This window comes from Sus scrofa, chromosome 4 (genome assembly GCF_054392235.1).
Source record: "Sus scrofa isolate SSC_HxYL_T2T_F1_AM1 chromosome 4, Sscrofa_HxYL_maternal_Yorkshire_Landrace_v2.0, whole genome shotgun sequence".
Taxonomy (NCBI): domain Eukaryota; kingdom Metazoa; phylum Chordata; class Mammalia; order Artiodactyla; family Suidae; genus Sus; species Sus scrofa.
Window position 1 is genome coordinate 85,870,212 of NC_139386.1, and position 18,231 is coordinate 85,888,442.

The window sequence follows — 18,231 nt, forward strand, 5'->3', positions numbered from 1 at the left end:
AAAAAACTTCACCTCCATTTTATATTTGTCTTTCTTATCCAAGATGAAGATGTCATTAAGAGTTGGATTATTCCAAGATCTTTTTCACAAACTGAGCCTCTTTTTAATTATTTTAATGGGACAGGAACTAGGATAGACTGGGTTCCTGCATCTTGTACATTAAATCTGCCTTTATTTCTAAAGGTGGGTCATCCTGAATATTTGCTTAAAATAAGAGTTGTGATTCCATTTCCAAGTTACTTGAAAAAAAAATGTTATTCTGCATACGTTTAATCAGGAAATCAGTCTATCAAGTGGCTGCTGGTGTATGTGAGACATGAAAACTATTTTAAAGCCAACTTTGTTGCCTTGTCTTTAAAAAAATATAGGTTAACCTTTTTTTTTTTTTTTTTTTCCCATGGCTGCACCCACAACATATGGAATTTCCCAGGCCAGGGATTGAATCCAAACAAGAGCAGCGACCTATGCCTTCACAGCAACCCAAGCCACTGCAGTTGGATTCTTAACCCAGTGTGCCACAGTGGGAACTCCTATGTTAACTTTTTTAGAATGACATAGGTAAACACTAAATGATCATGTCAAGATTCCAAAACTGACATATTCATTTGATGTAATAAGCAGGAATTTTAGATGCAGATGAATGAGGATAAGAATAAGTCATTTTCCACTGACCTTCCTTTCTGAATAAGGGAAAGGAAAAGAACACTAGCTAAGAAGGGAAGGGGAAGTGATGTCATAAAAAAAACAGACTCTATATTTTGTTTTATTTTGCTGTATAGAAAATTTTTTACTTGGAAACAAGTAGAAAAATGGTGTTTGAGGAATTTTATTTAATTTTTTAATAAACTGTGGTACAAATTGTTCATATTACTAAATATTTCCCTGGAATGTAATTCAAAGTTTGTGGTACACAATCAGAGACCTTATATAAGACAGTAATAAGTTCATATCTTGGTGTGTGGCCCTATTTGTAGAATGCTAAACCCAATTTGCAAGTTGTATGCAATTTTGCAAAGAAGGAAAAATAATTTGTACTTTTTATTCAATTCTGTATAGATTATAAAATTATTTTTATTAAATAAATATTTTACAGTACATTTTCCAGAATTATTTTTAATTTATATTTGCTGAAGTAGGAGCTTTAAATCTCTTAGCAGTTTCTCCTAGGACAAATTTTAGAGTATGCCTTCCTTTTACCTGACCTTTCTAAGTAAACTTTAGTCATTCTGCTAATTCTTCCATGGCTTTGTAATCTTTACCTTCAACTCTTCCCCCTTCTGTTGTTTTCCCATTTTTTTTGTAGCATCACCTTGCACTATTTATTTTTCTTGGTCTTCATCTTGGTACCTCTTACCATTCTTTTTTTTTTTTTTTCTTTGTCTTTTTAGGGCCACATCCATGACATATGGAGGTTCCCAGGCTAGGGGTCAAATCAGAGCTATAGTCGCTGGCCTACACCACAGCCACAGCAACACGGGATCCGAGCTGCGTCTGCGATCTGCACCACAGCTCAGGGCAACACCAGATCCTTAACCCACTGAGTGAGGTCAGGGATGGAACCTGAGTCCTCATGGATACTAGTTGAGTTCATTACTGCTGAGCCATGAAGGGAATTCCACGTCTTACCTTTTCAAAGCATTCTCCCACTTAGAAACTGAAAAGACCTACATTATGTCCCATGTTAACTGAATTTTTTTAAACAAAATGAACTTGAATCAAGGACAGAAGGTACCCTCTTGTTTTGAAAATTCATAGCCTTTTTGTTCCAGCTCCAAATACTCTGAAACCCAGGGAAGCATCTTCTTGCCATCAGCTGAGAATCACTTGTTCCTTATATCCCAGTAACCAAATCAGTCTTTTCTCATGGTATCCAAATGTGTATCTTCCCTTTAATTTCCATTCTAAAACCTGCTTCTTTAAGGCGTTTCATTGATTATCAACAAAGACTTGGAAATTTTTCATGTAAAACCTTAAAAGAGAAAGGTTTTCGTCCCTATAGTTATATCCCCTGCATCTTAACACCTTTCAGACTCTAAGACTTCTGAGCAGGGACCATGCCTTATTTTTACCTTTTGTTGTAAAACACATCTTATAATGTGTTTGTGCCCTAGGAATATTGAATTATAAAAATGGTGTATAATGGACTCAACATAGCTACCTGCCAGTACAATAGCTAAATGCATTTTTTAAAAAGTACATCAATATAAAACATTAAGATTAAAATGCTTATCACTGATCTCTAGTCCACTGGACATTTTATTCAAGGCAGTGTGCTCGAATGATAGAAATTGGATGTCTATTTGTTTTACTTAAGGTGTCCTCATAATTAATACCTTATATTTGTTTAACATGTTTTTTTTTTTTTTTAATTTTCCCTCAGTACAGCAAGGGGATCAAGTTATCCTCATATGTATACATTACAATTACATTTTTTTCCCCTACCCTTTGTTCTGTTGCAACATGTGTATCTAGACAAAGTTCTCAATGCTATTCAGCAGGATCTCCTTGTAAATCTATTCTAGGTTGTGTCTGATAAGCCCAAGCTCCCAATCCCTCCCACTCCCTCCCATCAGGCAGCCACAAGTCTTTTCTCCAAGTCCATGATTTTCTTTTCTGAGGAGATGTTCATTTGTGCTGGATATTAGATTCCAGTTATAAGTGATATCATATGGTATTTGTCTTTGTCTTTCTGGCTCATTTCACCCAGTATGAGAGTCTCTAGTTCCATCCATGTTGCTGCAAATGGCATTATGTCATTCTTTTTTATGGCTGAGTAGTATTCCATTGTGTTTATATACCACATCTTCCGAATCCAATCATCTGTCGATGGACATTTGGGTTGTTTCCAAGTCCTGGCTATTGTGAATAGTGCTGCAATGAACATGTGGGTACATGTGTCTCCAGAGGGCTGCAACCCACCCCAGGTTTTCAGACTCTGGGAAGTAGTTCTCCATCCCACCACTGCATGACAGGGGAAGCCTCATTGCTTATCCATCCTAAAGATATTAGTTTGCATCTAGTAACCCCAAACTTCCAGTCCATCCCACTCCCTCCCCATCTCCTTTGGCAACCACGAGTCTGTCCATTATATCTGAACAGTCTGTTTCTGTTTTGTAGATAGATTCATTTGTACAGTGTCTGACAACATGATGTTTAACATGTGTTTGGTAATCAGTATAGCCCACTACAAATCTTTCTCTGAAATGTTTTCCTATTACCAAATTCTCTCTTAAAATAAGTGAATCAGGAGTTCCCATCATGGCACAGTGGAAACAAACCCGACTAGGAACCATGAGGTTGTGGGGTCCATCCCTGGCCTCTCTCAGTGGGTTAAGGATCTGGAGTTGCCGAGCTGTGGTGCAAGTCGCAGATGTGGTTCGGATCCCGCGTTGCTGCGTCTGTGCAGTAGGCCAGTGCTGCAGCTCTGATTAGACCCCTAGCCGGGGAACCTCCATATGCTGTGCGTGTAGCCCTAAAAAGCAAATTAAAAAAAAAAAAAATTTACCCGCTAGAAAATGCAAGAGGAATCACAGCTAAGAAAATTTAACTTCCTGTCCCAAATGCTGAAATGCTAGCAAAAACTATCTAATACTTCAACACTGAAAACTCATAAACGTATTCATCTGTTTTACATAGTTCCATCTTTTACCCATACAACCACCACCACAACTCTTTTTTTCTAATAGCAAACTGCAGGATGCCAAAACTTCTGGAAGACTTACCTGCCATGTTCTGGAAGTGTTGACAAAAGTCAACCTTGAGCTCTAAAACAATACTTATAGATCCAGCACTTGGACAGAAATAACTACCTGTAAATTCTTGTCTGTGTCTTGTGTTTGACTAAAATTGTAGGACACAGAATGTGTCCTTAATGAGAAGTTATCTAATTTGGCTTAAATATCTGTCTTTTATCTCCAGCTCTTGTAATTAAATCCCAGTTACAGTGTTTTTTTGTTTTGTTTTTTGTTTTTTGTTTTTTTTTTTTGCTTTTTAGAGCTGCTCCCGTGGCATGTGGAGGTTCTCAGGCCAGGGGTCTAATCAGAGCCACAGCTGTGGGCCTATGCCAGAGCCACAGCAACACCAGATCCGAGCCATGTCTGCGACCCACACCACAGCTCATGGCAACGCCGGATCCTTGACCCACTGAGCAAGGCCAGGGATCCAACCTGCAACCTCATGGTTCCTAGTCGGATTTGTTTTCACTGTGCCACGCTGGGAACTCCCCCAGTTATAGTTTTTTGATTCTCTTTTCCTTACCCTGTTTTTTTTTCTTTGTATTTTTGGTCTCCTTTCCTTAGGTATAAACCATTTCATACTTAACCAAAGTCATTCCTCCATATTCACTTTAATAAAAAAAGACCTGCTGTATCTAATAGAAAGGACTGCAGCATTAATCCAGGGATCTAGATGGGAGCTAAAGTGGTCCCAAATGAGTAAACACCTGGCTTATAGTAGAATTTTTAAGAAAGTATTTTAAAAATTATCTCTAGAGAAAGCATTTACTTTTAAGCCCCTTCAATGAGAAGAGTTATGCACAGTATGGAATAGAAAGTCACAGAGAAAAAGATATCTAATCTTCAATAAATAGCCTCCTAAGAAGTGACCTAAAATCCTACTTCATAATGTATGATAAAACTTTACTAATTTAGTTTATTTGTGGTTGGAAATATTCTGGTTTCATGGTTATTTTAACATTATTTCATGGTTTTAAGAGTATTATGTGTTTACGGTAGGAAATTTGGGAACTATAAAAGAGCATAAAGAGTGATTGTTACTCAATATTTGTCAAATCTAATTCCATATGCATGATTTTTCTCTTACACCTTTCAAGAAACCACAACAGAATATAAGTAGATAATAAAACATTGCAGATTACTCTTGATAAAGATATAAAATACTTAGTATTGGATCAAATAAATATATAAAATACTATTAGAAATTAAGTTATAATTAATAGTGCATTAAATGTGTTATTTTAAAAATCACCAGAGATATAAAACCACAAAGTAACCACAAATAATAGCAGAAACAACAACAAATCCATAGAGTCCCAAGGATTTAGGTTTTGGAATGGTTAGATACAGAGTATAAAAGGATACCCATAAAACTTTAAATACAAAAGATGAAATCACAAAATTGAGCAAATAAAAAGAGACTAACAAAAATTAAGAGTAACTTAAAGAAATTAAAATAGAATGCTGAAATTAGTAGTCAATGGTAATGTCTCATCAATCGCTGGTGGCATGTAAGTTGGCACAACCCCATTGAAATGCCCCATTCTGGCACTGTTTTTTTTTTTTTTTTTTTTTTGTCTTTTTGTCTTTTTAAGGCCACACCTGCAGCATATGGAGGTTCCCAGGTTAGCGGATGAAAAGGAGCTGTAGCCTCCAGCCTATGCCAGAGCCACAACAATGCCAGATCCAAGCTGCCATCTGTGACCTACAGCACAGCTTACAGCAACGCTGGATCCTTAACCCACTGAGCGAGGCCAGGGATCAAACTCACAACCTTTGGATTCGTTTCCACTGTGCCACAATGGGAACTCCACATTGTTCTTTAAAGTCAAAGATATGCATACTCTATGACCTGGCAATTTCACTCTTATATAAATGTGACTATGCAAGAATGAAAAGGAATAAACCAGGGCTACAAGGAACAATTTCAATGAATCTTATAATTTTGAGCAAAAGAAAACACAAAAGAATATATCAATACAATTCCATTTTTCAAAAGAAACTATACTGATTAAATCCATATAGTAAGTGAGTTTAAATAGTATAAAACAAAGAAATGATGGCTATAAAAGTCTAGCAAGTATTAACTGCTGAGGAATGGGAAGAGGTATGATTAAGAAAGGGCACGCAGCTTTCTGGGGTACTTGTTCTGTTCTGTTTCTTGGCTTTGAAGATGATACATGTGTGCTTGCAATATAATTTTTCATCATACTATACATTTAAGTTTTATGTTGTTTTCTGTATGTTCAGTAAATTCCAAACTAAAAACACTTTGAAAGCTCAATAACTAGGTTAAACAGAAGATTAGTCCTAGCTGAATGGAGAAATAATGAAGTGGAAAATAAAACTGAAGGAAGTATCTATCATGCAGTAAAGAGACAGTCCCTTAAAGATGTAAAAAGAAGTTAAGATATGTTGGGGAGGGAGTGAAATGAGAATATTTTACATCATAGCCTCAAAAGGAATGAGTGGGTAGAATGGAGGTAAGGCAATATGCTGTAATATGTAGAGAATTTTGTAGAACTGATTAAAGCAAGAATCCACAAATACAGGAATCACCATGTATCTCAAGCAAGATGGCTAAAAAAAGAAAAGAAAAAAGAAAAGTAGTACTCACCTAGACACATAGTAGTTAAATTACAACTATCTTAGGACAAAGAGAAGATTGTGAAAGCAACCAGAAGGAAAAGATGATCTACAAAAGAATACAGCTGACAGCCAGTTTCTCAAGAGCAACAGTGGAGGCCAGGAGACAATGTTATGAACTCTTCAAATTACTTAGAGAAAATAACTAACAAGAATTGTGTACCCATAACAATGATCTTTTACAAACAGGAGTAAGGTGGAGTTCCCTAGTGGCCTAGTGGTTAAGGATCTGGTGTTATCACTACTATGACTCAGATCACTGCTGTGGTACAGGTTTGATCCCTAGAACTATTGCAGGGCAGGTGCAGCCAAAAAAAAAAAAAAAAAAAAGAAGTAAAGTAAAAATATGTACACATAAATGAAAATGGAAAAAGACTGCATCTATGATGGGTTATCTCCAGAGAAAGGAACAAGACTAACAGAAAGATCTGATATACAAGAAGCTGGGATGAAGCTAGGAGAAGCTAGGGGTAAACATTTAGATAGGTGTAAATAAAGATTAGATTTATTAATAATGATAATATATTTGTGGTTTAAATTTTAAAATAAAATACTAGACATGAAAAGTAAATAAACTGGGCTTATGAGAAATTAAGTGTTCTAAAGTCCAAATGTTATTCATGAGGAATATTAAAATACAGATTAGATTAAGTTGTGTTAAATTAGGCATCACAGTGAGGTTTAAAAAGTAGCAAAGAATAGAAGTAGAGAATATAATTTACTGAATAGTTGAGGGAATAAAATAAAAGCAAACACATCAGGATGATTTTTAGCAGCTCCAACCATGCAACCTGGCTTTGTGATGGTTCCCACAGTTCTACAGCCACAGGCATTCAGGCACCTGCCCTTCTGCCGCAAACCACTGCCAAGTAGCTCAAGGTGAAGATCAATTTAGCTGAAGGGATATTTACAGAAGGAAGAGCTGTGGAGGAGACTGGCAAGGTTGTCAGCTAAACTAGTTCTTGAAAAACCAAATAGGGCAGTGAGAAAGGATTAATCTTCTGCCAAAACACTGCAATTGAAAAAAGTGAGCAAAAGTCAAACAGGCTGAAATGTTTATCTAAGAAACTAAAGGCAAATTACCTGCAGAAGTAGTAGAAAGTAAAAATGAGGAGAGTTAGCAGGAGAGAGAGAAGTCAGTCTGATTAATATCATGTACCAGGTCTTAGTGGCTCCTGTATCTTTATTATAAGCTAGAGAAATGTTTTTAATCACCTATTTGTAAATGCAAGTTCTTAAAAATAGCTCTAAAAACACATTTTTAGAAGGAAGAAGTACTACTCCATCCAACTATATGTGTGTATATATATATATATTTTTTTTAACAAAGAAAAACTCATATGCTGGTTATTCATTTTTCTGTACAGTCAAAGCATGTGAGGATATTTATTTGAGGGGCTTTCATTGTCTTTATAGGGAGGGCAGTTTTCACATCTTATTCCTTGAAGAATGGCAATTTGGAGTCACAGTAATTCACTTATTATGCCTGAAATAGTTCAAACTATTTAATGTCCGTCTCCATGTTGTTTTATACAGATGAGAGAGAATTGCTTCTAAAGAAAATTAGTCCCTAAAATTGACTCTCTCTATCAGAATTGTTAATGTTCTGTTAAAGATTAGAAATTCTTGGGTATGTAATATGAATGATGCTAAATTGTGGTGGGGCTTTACGCCTAACAATTTATCAATCTTTGAAGATACCAGTGCCTAATATATTTAAAGGACAACCTGCCTTCAAATTTTAGGCTGAAAAGTCACTGGAATAAACAATTAATTAACTTTGAAAAAGAATTAAAACTGCATGACTTTTTAGATTTTTGGTACTCAAAGATTTGTTTACAAATTATCTTCAATGTTTGAATGTGGTTGAATAAAATCCAATTATGAAGGAAAAATTAAAATGTAACAATTTAAACACAAAAAGCAAAACCATGGGAATTCCTGTTGTGGCTCAGTGGTTAATGAATCCGACTAGGAACCATGAGGTTTCAGGTTCAATCTCTGGCCTTGCTCGGTGGGTTAAGGATCTGGCCTTGCCGTGAGCTTTGGGGTAGGTCACAGACGTGGCTCGGATCCCACGTTGCTGTGGCTCTGGTGTAGGCCAACAGCTACATCTCCGATTCAATCCCTAGACTGGGAACCTCCACATGCCGTGGGAGTGGCTCAAGAAATGGCAAAAAGACGAAAAAAAAAAAAAAAGCGAAACCATGAAATAACCCAAATGTCATTAACAGGAGAGTAAATGGAAAATTTTTGATATATTGTAATAATGAATGCTATACAGTGACAAAAATATAATTTTGTGCAAAACATTTATAAATTTTAGAAAGTAATCATACTGTTACATGGAAAAAAAAATAGCTGGCATTTCCATACTGCATTATACCATTTAAAAAATAAACCTCAAAAGTAAGTAAATGAAACAATGTTTTGGTTAAGAATAATGCACATAAGTGGTAAAAAAAACTTTTTTGAAAAGAATGTAATATAGACTCAAAAGTCGTGATAGAGATTACCTTTTGGGGTAAGATATGGTGTAGGCAGATCATGAATATTAGCAATGTTCTTCTGGTAGGTAAGTTTTATTACACTTTATAGTGTACATGCATATTGTAGCTATAATCTTTTGTTGTATCAAATATGATAATTTTTAAAGAGTCAATCATTCCCCAACTTCCTGTGAATTTTTATCAGTATTTCTATGATCCTCTGCATTACTTGCCCAGAATTCAGACTGATTATGGTTGAGACCCTGAAGGAAACATTTTCTCCTGAGTAGGAGAAATGTAACAGTAGCCTCCTTGCATTGTAAGCAATTAATTTCTCCCTAATGCCTGGTTAACCCCCAAATATAGGCCACAATTAATCAAGCAGGTCTGCAAAGTGAACAAACACAAACATATGAAAATATTCTATAAATTTGTAATATCTTTTTAAAACTGGCAAATAATTTTGTGTGCAATTACCTACAATCATGGAACCTTCACATTACTTAGAAAGAGAGTAAATGAATCAAGGATATTTTCATTCTGTGGAGTAATGGAGGCAAAATATCTACTCCTCTCGTGCTGTTGATAACTATACTCCAAGAGTGTTAAAATATAGATTTCATTTTTTTCTGATGAAAAACATAATGAAGTGAAAAAATATATCTAAAAGAAAAAAGTTATGCTACCAAAAAGGGCTGTTTTATAATGAAAACAATGAAAAGATATTCTGAAAGAGGAAAATGTTGGCTCTGAGTTTGCAACTGCTTCAAGAATGCAACAGAAGAGATAACAAAAGCAAGAACTTGAATAAGGCTATAAAGAATCCACATACGTCATACAGATGGAGGAGTCTGGTGCACTTTGGGAAAGAAACCCACCATTGCAAGGTGGAGACAGTTTCAAAATTAATTTATCTACTATTAATAAGCTATACAGATATCTTATTCTCTTGTTCTTACTGTGGTGAGCATGATTCCAGGGAATGCACTTTCTTGCTGATGCCCACTTGTAGGATAGGGCATTCACTTTTTGCTCTTTTAAATATCTACATTAGTGATACCCCACCCCCTTAGTTTGACCATACAAAGCAAAAGATGAGAACTGGGAGGAAAGAAGGGAGAAGAATAACAACAGACAGGAGAGTAAGTTTGGAGCAACATCTCTTAGGTTACAGACTATGCTCCTTGTTTGTAGTCATGGAGCTCCCTGCCACAATGTGAAGCAGAGTTAAGTGAGCAATAAAAATATGGGCCCTCTGAAAACTGGCAGATTCTGTGTCCCTCATGTTCTTCTAGGGGAGGCTGAATGACCATGTATCTGTATATTATACTAGCAAAGGGTTGCATAAAAATCCAGTAGTTTAGGGAGTTCCTGAAGTGGCACAGTGGGTTAAGAATCACTGCAGTGGCTCGGATCGCTGGGGAGGTGTGGGTTCGGTGGTCCCCAGCCATCTTGCCCGTGTAGTGGGTTAAAGAATCCACTGCTGCAGTAGCTCTGATTCAGTCTCTGGCTCAGGAATTTCCATATGCCGCCAGAAGGGCCATTAAAAAAAAAAAAAAAAAAAAAAAAATCCAGCAGTTAAAAAATTTCGTTTTGAGAGCTCTGGAAATAAAGGTTTCATGTTTATTACCATTTAATGTGCATCAAGTTGTAGTCAAATTGTAATGTTCATACAACACTATGTTTTACAGAGATACTTAGTTGCCACTGAGTAGCTTGGATTAACATTAACCAAATTACGGCTGATTATTTCAGAAAGTCTTAAAAATTCTAATGGTGATATAACCTCTTTGCTAATTCTATTTTACTACGTTTAATGAAGAGGTTTGGTTCTTAGAGTAGGCATCTTCTGTAAAAGGATGCATATTTTGTTGAGTCACCTTCAACAGCATTTCTTGTTTCAAATCCTTAAATTCTTTCTCAAACTGCTTTGCTTCATATGATTATAAATGTCTTCAAAAAATGAAAATTACTAACAAAACTATACTACAGCCAAGAATAACTGCATTAATTTATAATTTAGTGGCCAGAAATTTATTCTTGGCACTTATATTGTCACAGTACATTAGGCCTAGATAGGTAATTTTGTTTTTTTTTTTTTTTTACTCAAATTCTTCAGGATTTAAGTGGTAGAGAAAAAAGAAAATAATTCTTTTTTTAAAAATGCTTTTTAGGGCCTTGTCCGTGGCATATGGAGATTCCCAGGCTAGGGGTCCAATCGGAGCTACAGCTGCCAGTCTTATACCACAGTCACAGCAACATCAGATCAGAGCCGTGTCTGCGACCTACACCACAGCTCACAGAATGCCAGATCCTTAACCCACTGAGCAAGCCCAGGGATTGAACCCCCATCCTCATGGGTCCTAGTTGGGTTTGTTAAACGGCTGAGCCACAAAGGGAACTCCTGAAAATAACTCTTAATTAAATGCAATTACTTTTTTTGTTCTACTTGAAACTATTTTTGTTGCTCAGAATTAAAACAAAACATAAACCACCTGTATTCTTAATTTAACTTTCGTTTACTCAAATAACAATGAAGAGCAAACCCCACTGACAATATTTCTCGTCTTTTCACGCCATCTTTCTCTTATTGCATCAACACAGGTGTTATGTAATTCTTTGTGAAGTAATTTGTTTATACTTGTTACCTGAGAGTTGTCTGGTTTAGAGCCAGGGGATGGGGTAGAACCTGGGATAGAAATGATTTGCTTTGCTCTACATTTTTCTTGCTCCCTTAAAAGAGAAGAAAAAGAGAGTAGCAACCATCAAAACACCCTCTTTCTCATCAAAATTATTTCAGTTCACATTAGGCCAAACAGAGGTGGGGATAAGAGTAGTTTTGAATTTCAAATGCTTATCCTATAGGATTTCTACTTGTGTGCCACCTCTTTCTAACCTTGTTTATTAACAATGCTACTGTAGTTTATTTTTATGCTTTAAAATGATCAAAACTGAAATTTATACTAATTTCTACTCTTTTTTCTTTTTCTTTTTTGTCTTTTTGCCTTTTTAGGGCCTCACCCTCGGCATATGGAGGTTCTCAGGCTATGGGTCAAATCTGAGCTACAGATGCCAGCCACAGCCACAGCCACAGCAATGCCAGATCCGAGCCACGTCTGCTACCCATACCACAGCTCACAGCAACACTGGATCCTTAACCCACTGACCGAGGCCATGGTTCCTAGTTGGATTCGTTTCTGCTGAGCCACAGTGGGAACTCAACTAATTTCTACTCTTAAAATTAAACTTTTAAACATGATAAGGTGAGGTAATTGACAGTCTTCTTGAATCTGATTATAGAATAGGGAGATAGAAAACAGCAGTTGTTTATGTTTGGACACAGGCGTAATGGAATTAGTGATTGGTTATTTGGAAATTCAGTTGCTTTTTGACATCTCAAGTAGATAATGTTTACATCGGTGATGTGAACTAAAAATTCAGACTTTACAGCACGACAACAAAAATTTAAACATAAAAACTTTTCTCTGCCCTTTGGTCCCTCCCCCACCTTGCTGTGCACTGTGTGTCTGCATTAGGCATCAACCAAATCTCCCCCATCAGCAGAAATACCTGCTTAAGCAACCTAAAGGGCAACGGTCTCCTAGCATTAACAAGACAACACCTTAAAAGATAACGTTCCTTCTTGATCTTGTAAGGAGCCATGATGATGGTTAGATCTGGATTTTGTAAACTGTAAACAATAGGTCATTTAATGTACAGCACTCTGTCTCAAAAAATTTATATAACTGTGCCCTGATTTCTAATATGCACAAGAGTTCTCAGGGCTTTCTGAGCTGCTGTTCCCAGGCTATAATCCTCAGATTTGGCTCAAATAAAAATTTCCGTTTCTTTCTTAGATTGACTGGTTTATTTTTCTGTCCACTGTGAGATGTTCTTGAACTCCAGGACTTAGAAATTGTTATTATTTTTTACTGAAAACTGCACTGAATATTAACCATTTACTTATATGATAAACAAATACAGTAACAGTAACTCACATTAACACAAAACATATTCCTAAGAAGCCATCATTTTTCTCTGTCTGGGGCAGTTTTAAAGTCACCTCCCCCCCCCCACAAAACCAGAAATGAGTTATACAAAGGCTGTCTTTTTAAACAAAGCTAATGGTTCACAAAAAACCATGAATATATTATGTAACCAATCAATACACATCTAATAGATTTTATTCAAATCAGTTTCATAACACATATGAAGTGTTCTTGACTAAAATATCATTTGAAGACTTTATCAATGTCTTAAAAAGTGGGCCTTCTTCATAGACAATCTGAGAAATTATCATAAAATATTAAAACTTTCCATTATTATAATTTTTTTGGCTATGCATTTGGCATGCAAAATTCCTGCACCAGGGATCAAACCTGAGCCACGCCAGTGACCAAAGCCACTAGCTTTGCTGGATCCTTAACCTGCTGAGTCACCAGAGAACTTCTCATTTATTAGAGCATAAAATCAAAGAAGAGGCAGGAACTGAGACACCTCGGAGACTTCATGCGAGTTTTATTGACCAACAGACTGGCCGGGAACACTGAGAGAGAATTCAGGCTCCCCACTGCTTAGGGAGCAGTTAGTTATATAGGAAAAGGGTTATTCTTGGGCTGAGTCAGTATTCAAGGGTTAGGGGGAGGCAATCTCCTTAGGAATGTGGCTAATGGTTTTGGCTGGGGGTAGATGAAAGTAGAAAAGAAACATCCCATGACAAATGACTGTTTAACTGGTCTCCAAGGCAGCTCATTGTTGGGGAAGAGATCAGCCTTCTAAATTGTGTAAATCTGATTAGAGTTTTGGTGGCACCTAGCAAGTCTTGTCCGATTCCCCACCTAAGACCATTATTATAATTTTTAAGAATAATCTTTTTTTAAAAATACACAGTTACAATACTATCAGCTACACTATGTTTCATATATAATGCCTTTTAAACTAATTATAAATGACAAATATGATGATCAAGACCCTCGCCAAAGTGGGTATAGAAGGAACATTCCTGAATATAATCAAAGCCATTTATGATAAACCCACAGCAAATATAATACTCAATGGGGAAAAACTAAAAGCCTTCTCACTCAAATCTGGAACAAGACAGGGATGCCCACTCTCACCACTGCTCTTCAACATAGTTTTGGAAGTCCTAGCCACAGCAATTAGACAAACAAAAGAAATCAAAGGCATCCATATAGGAAGAGAAGAGATCAAACTGTCACTGTATGCAGATGACATGATACTATACCTAGAAAACCCTAAGGACTCAACCCCAAAACTCTTTGAACTGATTAATAAATTCAGCAAAGTGGCAGGATATAAGATTAACATTCAGAAGTCAGTGGCATTTCTGTATACCAGCAATGAAACATTAGAAAAGGAATACAAAAATACGATACCTTTTAAAATTGTACCACACAAAATCAAATACCTCGGAATACACCTGACCAAAGAGGTAAAGGACCTATATGCCGAGAACTATAAAACTTTAATCAAAGAAATCAAAGAAGATGTAAAGAAATGGAAAGATATTCCATGTTCCTGGATTGGAAAAATCAATATTGTGAAAATGGCCATCCTACCCAAAGCAATCTACAGATTCAATGCAATCCCTATCAAATTACCCATGACATTGTTCACAGACCTAGAACAAACAATCCAAACATTTATATGGAACCACAAAAGACCCAGAATCGCCAAAGCAATCCTGAGAAACAAAAACCAAGCAGGAGGCATAACTCTCCCAGACTTCAAGAAATACTACAAAGGCACAGTCATCAAAACAGTGTGGTACTGGTATCAAAACAGACAGACAGACCAATGGAACAGAACAGAGAATCCGGAAATAAACCCTGACACCTATGGTCAATTAATCTTTGACAAGGGAGGCAAGAGCATAAAATGGGAAAAGGAAAGTCTATTCAGCAAGCATTGCTGGGAAACCTGGACAGCTGCATGCAAAGCAATGAAACTAGAACACACCCTCACACCATGCGCAAAAATAAACTCAAAATGGCTGAAAGACTTAAATATACGACAGGACACCATCAAACTCCTAGAAGAGAACATAGGCAAAACACTCTCTGACATCAACATCATGAATATTTTCTCAGGTCAGTCTCCCAAAGCAATAGAAATTAGAGCAAAAATAAACCCATGGGACCTCATCAAACTGAAAAGCTTTTGCACAGCAAAGGAAACCCAAAAGAAAACAAAAAGACAACTTACAGAATGGGAGAAAATAGTTTCAAATGATGCAACTGACAAGGGCTTAACCTCTAGAATATATAAGCAACTTCTACAACCCAACAGCAAAAAAACCAATCAAGCAATGGAAAAATGGGCAAAAGACCTGAATAGACATTTCTCCAAAGAAGATATACAGATGGCCAACAAACACATGAAACAATGCTCAACATCACTGATTATAAGAGAAATGCAAATCAAAACTACCATGAGATACCACCTCACACCAGTCAGAATGGCCATCATTAATAAATCCACAAATAATAAGTGCTGGAGGAGCTGTGGAGAAAAGGGAACCCTCCTGCACTGCTGGTGGGAATGTCAACTGGTACAGCCACTATGGAGAACAGTTTGGAGATACCTTTGAAATCTATACATAGAACTTCCATATGACCCCGCAATCCCACTCTTGGGCATATATCCGGACAAAGCTCTACTTAAAAGAGACACATGCACCCGCATGTTCATTGCAGCACTATTCACAATAGCCAGGACGTGGAAACAACCCAAATGTCCATGACAGATGATTGGATTCGGAAGAGGTGGTATATATACACAATGGAATACTACTCAGCCATAAAAAGGATGACATCATGCCATTTGCAGCAACATGGATGGAACTAGAGACTCTCATACTGAGTGAAATGAGCCAGAAAGACAAAGACAAATACCATATGATATCACTTATAACTGGAATCTAATATCCAGCACAAATGAACATCTCCTCAGAAAAGAAAATCATGGACTTGGAGAAGAGACTTGTGGCTGCCTGATGGGAGAGGGAGGGAGTGGGAGGGATCGGGAGCTTGGGCTTATCAGACACAACCTAGAATAGATTTACAAGGAGATCCTGCTGAATAGCATTGAGAACTATGTGTAGATACTCATGTTGCAACAGAAGAAAGGGTGGGGGAAAAAACTGTAACTGCAATGTATACATCTAAGGATAACCTGACCCCCTTGCTGTACAGTGGGAAAATAAAAAAAAAAAAATGACAAATATGGTACCTGTGAATTCATTAATGAATGTCTTCATAAAAATTAGAGTTTGATTACTATTGAGAGGAAGATTTCTCTTTTGATAGAATAGTAATTGTGGGATGATACAAATACAAAAATCTGAGAATCATTCCCTCATATTACCTAGCAATTAGGAAGAGTAGGTGGTCAATAAACCTATAATGGAAGGCATTTAAGACTCTTTTTTTTTTTTTAACTTTTTTTTGGGGGGGGGAGTTCACCCGCAGCATATGGAGGTTCCCAGGCTACAGGTAGAATTGGAGCTACAGCTGTCGGCCTACACCACAGCCACAGCAATGCACGATCTGAGCCACATCTGCGACCTACACCACAGCTCAGGGCAACATCAGATCCTCTACCCACTGAGCAAGGCCTGGGATGGAACCCACAGCCTCATGGTTCCTAGTTGGATTTGTTTCCAATACACCACGACAGGAACTCCAGGAAGGCATTTAAGACTCTTTACAGCCTTTCCCTACCTGCTTTGTTTCAGCATAGCATCCTACACTATTTTAGAATACATGCAGTGCTGCTGACATTTCCCAGGAGCCTCAGCTTTTATGCCTTTGGACGTGTTAGTCCCTGTGCCTGAAATGCACTCACCCCGTTTCTGCCTTTGATATTCAATTCATTTGTTAAGATTAGCTCAAGTGCCAGTTTTCATAGGCACCCTTTTCAATATTTCTACACTGCCACACGTACACTTAGCTACATGTTGCAATTATTTTTATGTACATATATCTCCTTTAGCTCTGTGAGGGCAGGAACCTTTTTTGTTCATTGTCTTTTAGTAGCCAGCACAACTCCTTATAAATATTCACTGAAGTGATTGATTAAAGTGGTGATTTCTAAGTTTTTCTAAGGTTCATATCTTTTGCTAAAGATGATAAGAATTCATAGAAGAAATGTCTTTGGGGAATATGGTTTAGCTCTTATGCACTCAAAGCTAGTGACTGAAGAAAAGTCTGGCTTTATTACTTATAAATCTGTGACCTACTTTCAGGGAGGGTAGCATATATATTAGCGAAGCTCTTAATATAAGTCAGTCCACCAGTGCTGGTTTGCTGTTATAGTATGCGAATTGTCCATAGGTACACAGTTAGAAAAGAATCCTGCCGCAGGTTATGAAGGGTGCTACTGTGCTGAAAGAAGGGCTATAGCACAGCTGAGACTGGCTGAAGAGGTAGGAGTTTTTGAAGTTCAATTCTCCCTTGGAAAATTTCTAATTGGGTCAGAGGTAATGCTGATTTACAAAATCATCTGAAGGCAAAGCTGGTGGGTGGATTAATGAAGAAAAACAAAGGACAACCTAGAATCAAAAGCAAGATTAGATAAGCCAAAGCCTGGGGAAAATTATTTCTAAAATATATATCTGATAAAGAACTTGTGCCTAGAAGATATGAAGAAGCCTTATGACGCAGTGGTAAAACAAATAACCCAATTAAAAATGTACTTGAATAGATATATAACCAAAGAAAACAAACCATTGGTTAGCAAGGATATGAAAACAGAGTAAAATTATTAGCATTAAGGAAATGAAAATTAATACTGAAATGAAATACTACTACATGAAGTTATAATTTAAAAAAAAGAACATACCAAGTGTCGGTAAGGAAATGGACAAACTGGAATTCTTATACATTACTGGAGGAAAATTAACATAGTACAGCTACTTTTGAAAACAGATGAGTAGCTTCTTAAGTTACATACAGACCAACAACTCCACTCACAGAAATCTAATCAAGAGAAATGAGAACATGGGTCCACACAGACTTATACACAAATTTTTATACCAACATTAATTATAACAGTCAAAAGTAGAAACAACTTAAATGTTCATCAACCAAGGAGTGAATAAACAAAATATAGTATAGCCATAGGAAGAATACTATTCTGTGATAAAAAGGGACAAAATGCTCTTTGGGAGTATATTGAGTATAAATTTAACCACAGGCACATTTTATGCCTAATTATACATTACCTTCAATAAACCAAAATGTACTTTAAGTCCTTCTATGATGTGATATTTATAGAAAAGAACATAAGTGGAACCTAAAGCCTATGGTGACTATTAAAAGCGTTTTTATGACAATGGAATG